Source organism: Neophocaena asiaeorientalis, unplaced genomic scaffold, assembly GCF_003031525.2.
Source record: "Neophocaena asiaeorientalis asiaeorientalis breed wild unplaced genomic scaffold, Neophocaena_asiaeorientalis_V1.1 scaffold229, whole genome shotgun sequence".
In the NCBI taxonomy this organism is placed as follows: Eukaryota; Metazoa; Chordata; class Mammalia; order Artiodactyla; family Phocoenidae; genus Neophocaena; species Neophocaena asiaeorientalis.
Genome location: NW_020174096.1, coordinates 5742554 through 5754193, shown reverse-complemented (window position 1 = coordinate 5754193; position 11640 = coordinate 5742554).

Sequence of the window (11640 nt, the reverse complement as noted above, 5' to 3'; positions counted from 1 at the left end):
TCATCGCGTAAGTATTTTATTAGGCCTCACAGCCACCCTAAGACATAGTAGGTATTACTGGCCTCATTTGGAGATGAGGAGACTAAAGATTAGAGGCCAGAGCTACTTACCAAAAGTCTATACCTCATAAAAAGCAGAGACAGACTCCAAACTTGGCCAGTCTAACTCAAGAACCAGGGGCCAACGGTATTGTATCAGTGCTAAATGTATTGATTTTATAATTATACTGTGGTTATTGTAGCAGTTATAGAGATTGCTGCAAATCTTCGACATTCTTCCGTTAAGATATGGGTTCTACAATTGTCCATCAGCAGATGAGTGGATGAACAAACTGTAGTGTATACTACATACAATGGAATATTATTCAGCTTTTTTTTTTTTTGCGGTACGCGGGCCTCTCACTGCTATGGCCTCTCCCGTAGCGGAGCACAGGCTCCGGACACGCAGGCTCAGCGGCCATGGCTCACGGGCCCAGCCACTCCGCTGGGCATGTGGGATCTTCCCGGACCGGGGCACGAACCCGTGTCCCCTGCATCGGCAGGCGGACTCTCAACTACTGCGCCACCATGGAAGCCCTTATTCAGCTTTTAAAAGAAAAGAAATTCTGACTATATGCTACAACATGGATTAACCTTGAAGACATTATGCTAACTGAAATAAAACAAACATTGTATGATTCTGCTTATATGAGTTTCTTCAAATAGTCAAATTCATTGAGACAGAAAGTAAAATAGTGGTTGCCAAGGGCTGGGAAGAGGAAGGAATAAGGAGTTATTTGTTTTACAGGTACATAGTTTGAGATGGGAAGATAGAAAATTTCTGGAGGTGGATGGTGGTGATGGTTCCACAAAAATGTGAATGTATTTAATGCCACTAAACCATACACTTAAAAATAGTTAAAATGGTAAATTGTATGTTTTGCATATCTTACCCCAAAAATTAATAAATAAACATAAATAAAAAAGATGTGGGTTCTAATCTCCCTACCCTTGAATTTTGGCAGACTTCTGACTACTTTCATTAAGGAAGTAGAGCAAAAGTGACGTTATGTGACTCTGAGGCTGTCCAAAAAAGGCCTTGATGCTTTCACACTGTTCACAGAAACACTCATTCTTAGTGCCCTGAACTGCCACAGCAGACGCCCAACAGCACTGAGGCAACCCAAGTAAGGAAACCCAGTGAGGAAACCAAGACACAAAGAGGCCACATGTAGGGGTCCTGGTCAGCAGTCACAACTTAACCCAGATGTTGAGATAACCAGTCCAGACACCAGACATGTGAATGAAGAAAGTTCTAGGTAGTTCCAGATTCCAGTGTTTAAGACATCTCCAGAGGTTTGAGTCTTCCCACTTCAGGCTCCAGACAGCATAAAGCAGAGGCAAGCCATCTCCACTGTTCTCACTCCAAATTCCTGACCCACAGAATCCATAAACAATACAAAATAGCTGTCGTTTTACACCATTAAGTTGGAACTGGTTTGTTATATAGCAGTAGATAACTAGAATAATTATGCAAGAGAATGTCTCTGTCTCAGGAAATATACATTGAAGTACATAAGAAGAAAGGATATGATGTCCACATCTTACTTTCAAATGGTTCAGGGGTGCAAAATATATATATGAATATAGAATATATATATTCTCTCATATATATATTAAAGAATTATTAAAGTGGCAAAATGTTAACAATTGGTGAATCTGGTTGGTGAAATGGGTATCGAGTTCTTAGTGTTATTCTTGAGATGTTTTGTAAGTTTGAAACTGTTTAAAAATAAATGTAAAAAGAGAGAAGCCATGGGCTTCCCACCATTACACGTATGAGACATCATACCTTACAAAATCATAGTAAAAACCCAAAGCAATATCTAATTTTTTGTTGTCACGTGATACAAACCACTTCATTCCATTTCTGCACATCAATCTCAGTCTGGAAGGGAGATATTCAGAAGTAAAACAGAGCTTCCTTTTCACCTCAGAGTAAGAGACAACCACGTAAGCAGAACACAGCATTGTGGTCTGATCTGGAGCATAGGACGTATTTTAACATGTACCCATTTTCTATCCAAAATATGGCTTTGTAAAACTGTAACATGCAATTATGGTGTGCTCTCCAAAATGTTTGTTTGAATAAGTGTTTAAAAGATAATAGGCACCTAAGAAACTGAATAGGGTCTCCCACTCTCCAAAGGAGAGTTGGGTGCTCTTATAAAGCCAAAAACCTAGGTGAGAGCAGATTAAAAAAGCAAACAAAAAGAGCTGGATTCTATTTAACTATAAACAAGAATCAGTTAGTACTCTTTGCCTGGCTGATGGCAGCTAATCATTCTACACTGAGCATTAGCGATCACAGCCCTGATTGCTCACAAGCCTCTCATTATGGGGCCTGAGTAGACAGAGGGAAAGAGCAGAGCTCTGGGGTTGAATTTCACTTTGTGGACGCTGCCTTCTTCACCCGATCAATATGCCCATTTTACTCAAGACCAGAGATCTCATTTTTCAGATTGTTGTGACTTTCTGCCCTTCCGTCTAAACAATGGCTGTAGTCTTTGGAGGACTTTACTGCTTGCCTCCCTTCCCAAAGAGAGTGGCTGGGCAGGAGCAAAGAAGGAGGATCGGGTCCAAGCCCAGTATCTTCTGTCTGTTAATGCAAGGGCACCAGAATCAATGACCATAAGACATGTTTTCGTGGAGCTATGGGCAACTGAACTGAGAGTAACTCAGGAGTGTGGCTTCTGGGTCCTCAGTCACTGGAAGCCATCCCCTTAGTACCACAGGATTGGCCAATAACACTAAGAAAGTCTCAATTGTGCCTTTGTTTTCACCAGGTGCTGCCTCTATAACAAATTAGCATAAACTTGGTGGCTTAAAATAACATACATTTATTATTTTATGGTCTGGGAGTCAGAAGACCAAAACGGATCTCAGCTAAGAGCAAGTCTGCATTCCTTCTTGTGGCTCTAGGGGCAAATCCCTTTCCTTGTCATTTACAGCTTCTAGAGATCATCTGCCTTCCTTGGCATGTGGTTCCCTTCCACCACCTTTAAACCCAGAAATCTCATCACTCCAACCTCTGCTTCTGTCATCACATTCTCTTCCTTATCTCTCTTTTCTCTTCTCACTTTCTCTTATCAGAACGCTTGTAATTACATTAGTCCCACCCAGATAATCCAGGATCATCTCCCTATTTCAAGATACTTAACCTAATCACATCTGCGAAGTCCCTTTTGTACATGTAAGGTAACACAGTCAGAGGTTCTGGAGATCGGGACAGACAGCTTTGGGGAGTCATAGTTCTGTCTGCCACATTTGGTATGCCCCACATGTCATTAGCCATAACAGATCAGAGTTCTACATGAACTTGGAAGTTGTTTTTTTTTTTTAATTAAAAAAATCATTTTACAAAGCAGAAGACCAACATCATTCCTGCAAATAGTAAGGATATCCTGCCCTCTTTGCTCCTGACCCCATAACAAGGGACCACAGTTGCTAGAACCTTCCAAAATACTTGGATTTGAATATTATCAAGACTGTCTCCCTATCTCATATTTAAGTTCCTATAAGCATTCTGCCTTATTCTCTATCTCCACAGATGAGCTCTGTCCCATAGTAGAAAATATGATAGCCAGATTTTAAGGAAATAATGAGTAGATAAAACTTGGCTCTCTGAGTCTCAAGTTAAAACCCCAAGAAAGACTCTCATTAATCCTGTTTCAGGGAACTTCCCTGGTAGCGCACTGGTTAAGACTCCACCCTCCCAATGCAGGGGGCCCAGGTTCGATTACTGGTCAGGGAACTAAATCCCACATGCATGCCATAACTAAGGTGCCTGCCTGCCGTAACTAAGACCTGGCACAACCAAATAATAAATAAATAAATAAATCCTGCTTCAGTAAGATGGCTACCTCTAGACCAATCAACTGTGATCAAAGAGCAAGGTCATGTAGAGCAAAGCAGCTCTGGCACTAGCACTCTGGAACAGAGAGAGAGAGAGAGAGGTGGGGGGGTAGGGGCGCAATCCCCTTGAGATTGGATACCGTAACTAATACAGCCATGCAATGTCACAACAAGCTTCGAAAACAATACCTCCCTCAGAAAGTGGAGACACTGTTACCACAATAAGAAATCTCCTAGCAGTGGTTCCCCAACCTGGTAATCATCAAAATCATTTGGAGAGCTTTTTAAAAATATTGACTCCCAGGACTTCCCTGGTGGCGCAATGGTTAAGAATCTGCCCGCCAATGCAGGGGCCACCAGTTCGATCCCTGGTCCGGGAAGATCCCACATGCCATGGAGCAACTAAGCCCATGCGCCACAACTACTGAGCCTGTGCTCTAGAGCCTGCAAGCCACAACTACTGAGCCCACGTGCCACAACTACTGAAGTCCATGTGCCTAGAGCCCGTGCTCCGCAACAAGAGAAGCCACCGCAATGAGAAGCCCGTGCACTGCAACAAAGAGTAGCCCCCGCTCACCACAACTAGAGAAAGCCCACACACAGCAATGAAGACCCATCCCATACCATACCAACAATAAATAAATTAATTAAAAAAAATATATATTGACTCCCAAGTCCCACCCCCATCTACTAAAATAGAATCTCCAGAACTTAAATGAAAGCACACATTCAATTAAAAGCCCAATCAGGAAAACTCTTTCAGATCTGGGCTGAGGCAGGCAATTTATAACAGGAATCATATTACCTACCTGTTCTGAGTCCACACTGGTGCTAATCCAAACTCTATCCCTCACCCACTTTCTTACACCCACTTTAAAGCCTCCACACCTTTCCCAGGTTTGTACCAGTGCAATAAGATCACTTGGCTACCTGAACCTTTCTCTGAAAGTTTGTTCCTTTACAGATTGTGCTCAAGTCCTCCACCTTGGCTGGACGCACTGGCTGACTCTAGCTTTAAGCTCAGGAATCACAGAAATCCACACCCACTGGTTAAGGGAACTATTTCATTCCTACCCATTACCTCTAGAGTGTTTACTGCTCTAAAATAGCAAGGAATGGAGGAAAAATGAGGAGAGAAAAATGGTGGAGAGTAAAATGAAAGTACTATGACAGACTGCGATGAAAGAGAAAAGAATGTGTCATGTAGGCAATTTAGGCACAAAAACAGAGATACAGACCAATGGAACAGGACAGAAAGCCCTGAGATAAACCCATGCATATATGGTCACCTTATCTTTGGTAAAGGAGGCAAGAATATACAATGGAGAAAAGACAGCCTCTTCAGTAAATGGTGCTGGGAAAACTGGACAGCTACATGTAAAAGAATGAAGTTAGAACACTCCCTAACACCATACACAAAAATAAACTCAAAATGGATTAAAGACCTAAATGTAAGGCCAGACACTATAAAACTCTTAGAGAAAAACATAGGCAGAACACTCTATGACATAAATCACAGCAAGATCCTTTTTGACCCACCTCCTAGAGAAATGGAAATAAAAACAAAAATAAACAAATGGGACCGAATGAAACTTAAAAGCTTTTGCACAGCAAAGGAAACCATAAGTAAGATGAAAAGACGACCATCAGAATCAGAGAAAATATTTGCAAATGAAGCAACTGATGAAGGATTAATCTCCAAAATATATAAGCAGCTCATGTAGCTCAATATCAAAAAAACAAACAGGGTTTCCCTGGTGGCGCAGTGGTTGAGAGTTCGCCTGCCGATGCAGGGGACACGGGTTTGTGCCCCGGTCCGGGAAGATCCCACATGCCACGGAGCGGCTAGGCCCGTGAGCCATGGCCTCCGAGCCTGCGTGTCCAGAGCCTGTGCTCCGCAACGGGAGAGGCCACAACAGTGAGAGGCCCGCATACCGCAAAAAAAACCCCAAACAAACAAACAAGCCAATCCAAAAGTGGGCAGAAGGCCTATACAGACATTTCTCCAAAGAAGATATACAGATTGCCAACAAACACCTGAAAGAATGCTCAACATCACTAATCATTAGAGAAATGCAAATCAAAACTACAATGAGGTATCACCTCACACCAGTCAGAATGGCCATCATCAAAAAATCTACAAACAATAAAAAAAAAAATCTACAAACAATAAATGCTGGAGAGGGTGTGGAGAAAAGGGAACCCTCTTGCACTGTTGGTGGGAATGTAAATTGATATAGCCACTATGGAGAACAGTATGGAGGTTCCTTAAAAAACTAAAAATAGAGCTACCATATGATCCTTTAATCCCACTACTGGGCATATACGCTGAGAAAACCATAATTCAAAGAGTCATGTACAATGTTCATTACAGCTCTATTTACCAATAGCCAGGACATGGAAGCAACCTAATTGTCCATCGACAGATGAATGGATAAAGAAGATGTGGCACATATATACAATGGAAGAAACAAAATTGAGTTGTTTGTAGTGAGGTGGATGGACCTAGAGTCTGTCATGCAGAGTGAAGTAAGTCAGAAAGAGAAAAACAAATACCATATGCTAACACATATATATGGGATCTTAAAAAAAAAAAAAACTGGTTCTGAAGAAGCTAGCGGCAGGACAGGAATAAAGACACAGATGTAGAGAATGGACTTGAGGGCACGGGGAGGGGGAAGGGTAAGCTGGGACGAAGTGAGAGAGTGGCATAGACATATATACACTACCAAATGTAAAATAAATAATGGGAAGAAGCCACATAGCACAGGGAGATCAGCCTGGTGTTTTGTGACCACCTAGAGGGGTGGGATAGGGAGGGTGGGAGGGAGACGCAAGGGGGAAGGGATATGGGGATACGTGTATAGTATAGCTGATTCACTTTGTTATAAAGCAGAAACTAACACACCATTGTAAAGCAATTATACTCCAATAAAGATGTTAAATAAGAAAAAAGAGCAGCCACAAAAAAGGCATTGCTAACTTCCACACTATCAATAATTATTAAAGACTAGTAACCAAGTGTGAAGACAGTTGTTTGTCTTTTTAAAATATATTATGGCAAGAAAAATCATAAGTATAATGTAAGTTCTCAAATTAAATAAAATGTTGATTCACGCTGCTACTAAAAAAAAAAAAAAATTAATGGTTTTACAGTTAATGGAGATTTAGAATCAAGGAAATAACTTTGATCCCCCAGGCCATTCATTCATTCCTCAGCAACAGGAGTTTTAGAAGGCTGAAGGCCTATTCCTGGCCCCCCACTTGGATAGTAAAATTTAGTGTTCCTTAGATCCATTTTGTGAAGTCCTTGTGAAATCGCCAGTTTCTCTCTCTCCCTCCCCTGCTCTTTTGCTCTCTGCAGCCTGTAAAAATCTTTTTGAAAGTCAGGTGTGCTTGTCAGCATCACTCTAGCTTCTGGCTTTGTAAAAAGATGAAATGTTCCTTTTTTTCACTATTCCCTGGAACTGTCTCAATGGTTTAGGAATATTTAAAACTTAAGATATGAAAAAAATGTACCTTTGAAAACTTTTTTTTTCAGTGTCTCCTATGCTTACTGAGCTATTTAAACATTTCACTTCTTTCTGCATCATCTTTTTACAACTATGCAGTCCTAGAATTATTTCCTTTTTATCTAAATTTTAAAAGTTATTAACATAGAAGTATGTAGAATATTTGTATAATTCTTTTCTGTTCCTCTGTATATATAATGCTCCTGTTGTATTCCTAATTTTGTTTGCTGAGTTTCACCTTTTTTTCTTAATTAGACCAGTTAATGGATCATCTATTCTTTCTCATTTTTTAGGAAAACACAATTTTTTTCTGCATTTTCATTTACTAATGTCTTTCTATACCTATGAATGAATTTCTTCTGCTTTCCTTTGGTTTATATTTCTTATTATTTACTTCTTCAGTTGACTGCTGGATTCATTTATTTCATTTTTTCTTGTCTAGTAAATGGCTGGTAATCTGGGGGAAAAAAGGTAGGCAATTTATCCTCTAACTCAAAAGTTGGTGCCAAGATCACCTGTACTGAAATCATCTCAAGTAGTGCTACTCAGAATGCTTGTCTGTGAATTATTTATTGTGGTCTCCAAGAAGATAATGAGCTAGCACCAAAATGTAAATCAACAAAGAGCTTCCTTTATCCACAAAGTCTTGCTTAAAAAAAATAAAATAAAAAAGTAGGCTAAGCTAAGCAGTGTAATTAGTAATAAAGTTCCCATGCATTCTGTCGTAGACTCCTTGTCCCATGAAAACCAGCAAAAATCGGTTCTCAGAAGGCACTTCAAGTACACTTGACCTAGGGTACTTGTTTAAATAATAACAGCAACAACAATAATAATAATATACTGAATGTTTACTACATGTTTCAGTGTTATATATATTGTAAGTTTTATGAGTTGTCTACTAAAATTGATAGCACTATATATGAGGAAAGGAGCTATACTAAAATTCTTCGTAGTAAACCTCAAAATAACTGGCACAGAGCTACTGATACAGCAAGTGATCAAAATATACTTAATTGAATAAAGTAAAAGCATAAGAGAAATAAAGAAAATGTTGGACTAGAAATATAAATTTAGAAGTTATCTACCAGTGACACAAAAAAACCATATAAGTAAATAATTTCCCTAAGAGAATAAAGCCCAATTTTCTTTTTTGAATTATTCATCCACTAATTCTTTTTAGTATTTATTCATTCAATTGAGAGCTTACTAGAAGCATTATTAGGGACAAACATGACTCTTACTCATGGAGCATAAATTATTATGGAAAAAACAGAAAATAAATGATTAAGTACTAATAAGTAAGTTATTACAAACTGCGATGAGATCCAAAGAACTGGAAGAAGCCAGACAGCATGTGAAGTCTGAGGGCAAGTGGAGCAGACAATGAGAACAGCCCAGGTAAAGACCCTGAGACGAGAGAGGCACTGGGGCCTTTCCAAGAGGTGAGGCTAATTTAACTTTTGCTTTCAAGTAGGTTGGAGGCCAATATGCTGTTGAAAACAAAAGAAAAGCCAGACAAATTTTAAATTATATATTAAGGCGTAAGAAAGCTGTAGAAGCAACAAGGACCAAACGGGATAACATTTCAGAGAAGGAACTTTCAAGAGGTGAGCTGAGGATTTGCTTCTGTCCCTGGGGACACATGCTGATCCTGACGTTGGCTACATGCCAAAAATCAGGGCGAGGACAGGCAGGGGGCCAATGCTGGGAGACAGTGAAACCAGTGGGATCTTTTGGTTGTGCAGGATGGAGTGATAAAACTGGAGAAGTGAATGGCCTCAGGCACATGGCCACTTTCTCCCTCAAAACACTGACATTCCAAAGATACGGAACAGGAGGCTAAAACATTAAACTGAGACCTTAGAAAAGCAGAGGGATTTCCTGCAGTCTCCCAGCGCTTAGGAGCAAAAGACCTGGGAGGAAAAGAACAATAAGAGTCAGGAGCCCTTGAGGGAATGATGAGATGACCCTGGCAATATCTTACCACATCTTACATGAGGGCGTGTGCCAATACGGAAACATCAGCACTTCTAGAAACTGAAAATCCAGGCTGGTTCCTGGCAGTGTCACAGGTGCGGTACGGAAAAGCCAGCAGGACTTTCAGCAGTCCCGTAGGCTAGGAGAGTGACAAAAATGGAGATTTATGGGCTTCAGCACAGAGTAAGTCTCTCCCTCAAGACATCTGTCAATTCCGAAGCTTCGTGGGGTAGGAGGCTAAAGAGCTAAGCCCAAAACCTCTCAAAATAGCCTAGATTAGATTGCAGTGATGGCTGCACAACTCTGTAAATATACTGAATTCCACTGTACACTTAATGTGGGTGAATTTTGTAGCTCAAAAAAGCTATTAAATAAAAAACTCTCAAAATCAGAGCAGAAATTCCACACCATATCTCTCCACTGAGAAGATGCAGTTCCACAAGACACTCATTAAGAAGCCCCAGAAGACCAAGTCCTAAGAACAGGGGTGACCTGGGATAAGCTGCAATCCAACCTCAACCAAGCTCAGTCAATGAGTAGACTAAGGCCATCAGTGCTGCCCTCTATCTCCCTAGCAAAGAAAAGAGTGAAAGTTCCTTGATGAGTTATAGCATTAACTGGAGCCTCTACATTTTTTAAAATATATATATACTGGGCTTCCCTGGTGGCGCAGTGGTTGGGAGTCCACCTGCCAATGCAAGGAACACGGGTTCGTGCCCCGGTCCGGGAGGATCCCACATGCTGTGGAGCGGCTGGGCCCGTGAGCCATGGCCACTGAGCCTGCGTGTCCAGAGCCTGTGCTCCGCGAGAGGCCACAACAGTGAGAGACCCGCGTACTGCCAAAATAAAAATATATATATACACTGTCTAATATTTAACTAAAAATTACTAGACAGGATCGTATAATGGTTATAAAACCAATAACCAAGAGAAAAAAGTAGACGATAAATACAGACTGTCATGTGACCCAGATATTGAAGTTAGGACATAGGACATTTAAATAAGTATGATCATTATGTTCAACAAAATACTTTTAAAATAGAGAAATAAGGCCAATGTGGCTGGACCATACAAGAGAATGAAATACAAGATTGAAGATACAAGCAGGGGCTGATCATTTAGGGTCTTTTAGGCCATGGTAGAAAGTCTTAATTTTATTCTAAGTCATAGTTTTAAGTAAGAAAGGAAAACAACCCAATTTGCATTTAAAAAACAAGAATCAAGGTAATCATCTAAAAAGCTATAGCTCTAACCCAGCTAAGAGATGATGGTAGCTTCGACTGGGATTGCTGTAGAAGATCTGGAGAGAAGGAGCTAGAGTCAAGATATATTTTGGAGGTAGAAGCTACAGGACTTGCTCATGGTTTGAATGTAATGGATCAAAGAAAGAAAGATAGCAAAGATCTCTCAGGTTTCTGACTGGAACAAGATGGAGTAGAATGACAGTAGAATAGGTTAGGGAGCAGAGGGAAGTTCCATAGAAGTTGGGAGGCTTTCCTAAGATTACCAACAAGTTAGTAGCAAAACAAGGACTAGAATCCAAGTCTCTTGATTCTTACTCCAGTACTTGCTACCATAGTGAACTTACTTTCCTCTAGGAATTCTTTTCAGTACTATGATGTCTGCCTGTTTTACATAGACAGTGAAGAGTGTGTTCAGAAGGCTAGTGTCCAGGAGTGGTCAAATATTAATTTTGAAGCTTTAAACATGGGTGGAAAATGCCAGTGCTTTCAGAGCCAGGACATAAGATGGGTAAAGGTTGGGTTTTATGCTAATAGAGAATGGGGGGAGGGCTCTTTTGATGAACCTGCAGCATATACACCACCTACAGCCATTCAAATTCAATTTTTAAAATATTTTTAATTACCCTCATGCCAGTGAAAACATATTTATATGCAGTTTACCAACTTCTGCTAATTAGATGCAAATATTTTTGGTAACACCTTATTTTGCCTTTGAACATGAGCAAAAGATAGTAGAGTTCCGTTCAAGGACTTTACTCTTGTCTAGCCACTTATTGGAAATGACAACGTGTTTCTAATTGCATGAATATTTATATGTAAAATAGAATTCTAAGGTTTATTCCATAAACAAACAAAGAACTAAAAGAAGGCCATGCCTAAACCAGTGATGATAATGTATTGTGATCCAGCGACCATGATTAATCCAACCTTTTACAACCAAAATCCAAAAATCAGTTAATTGGATTATCTTGCCTGATGCACTTATCGTTCTCTTGAGATATGATACCGGGAACC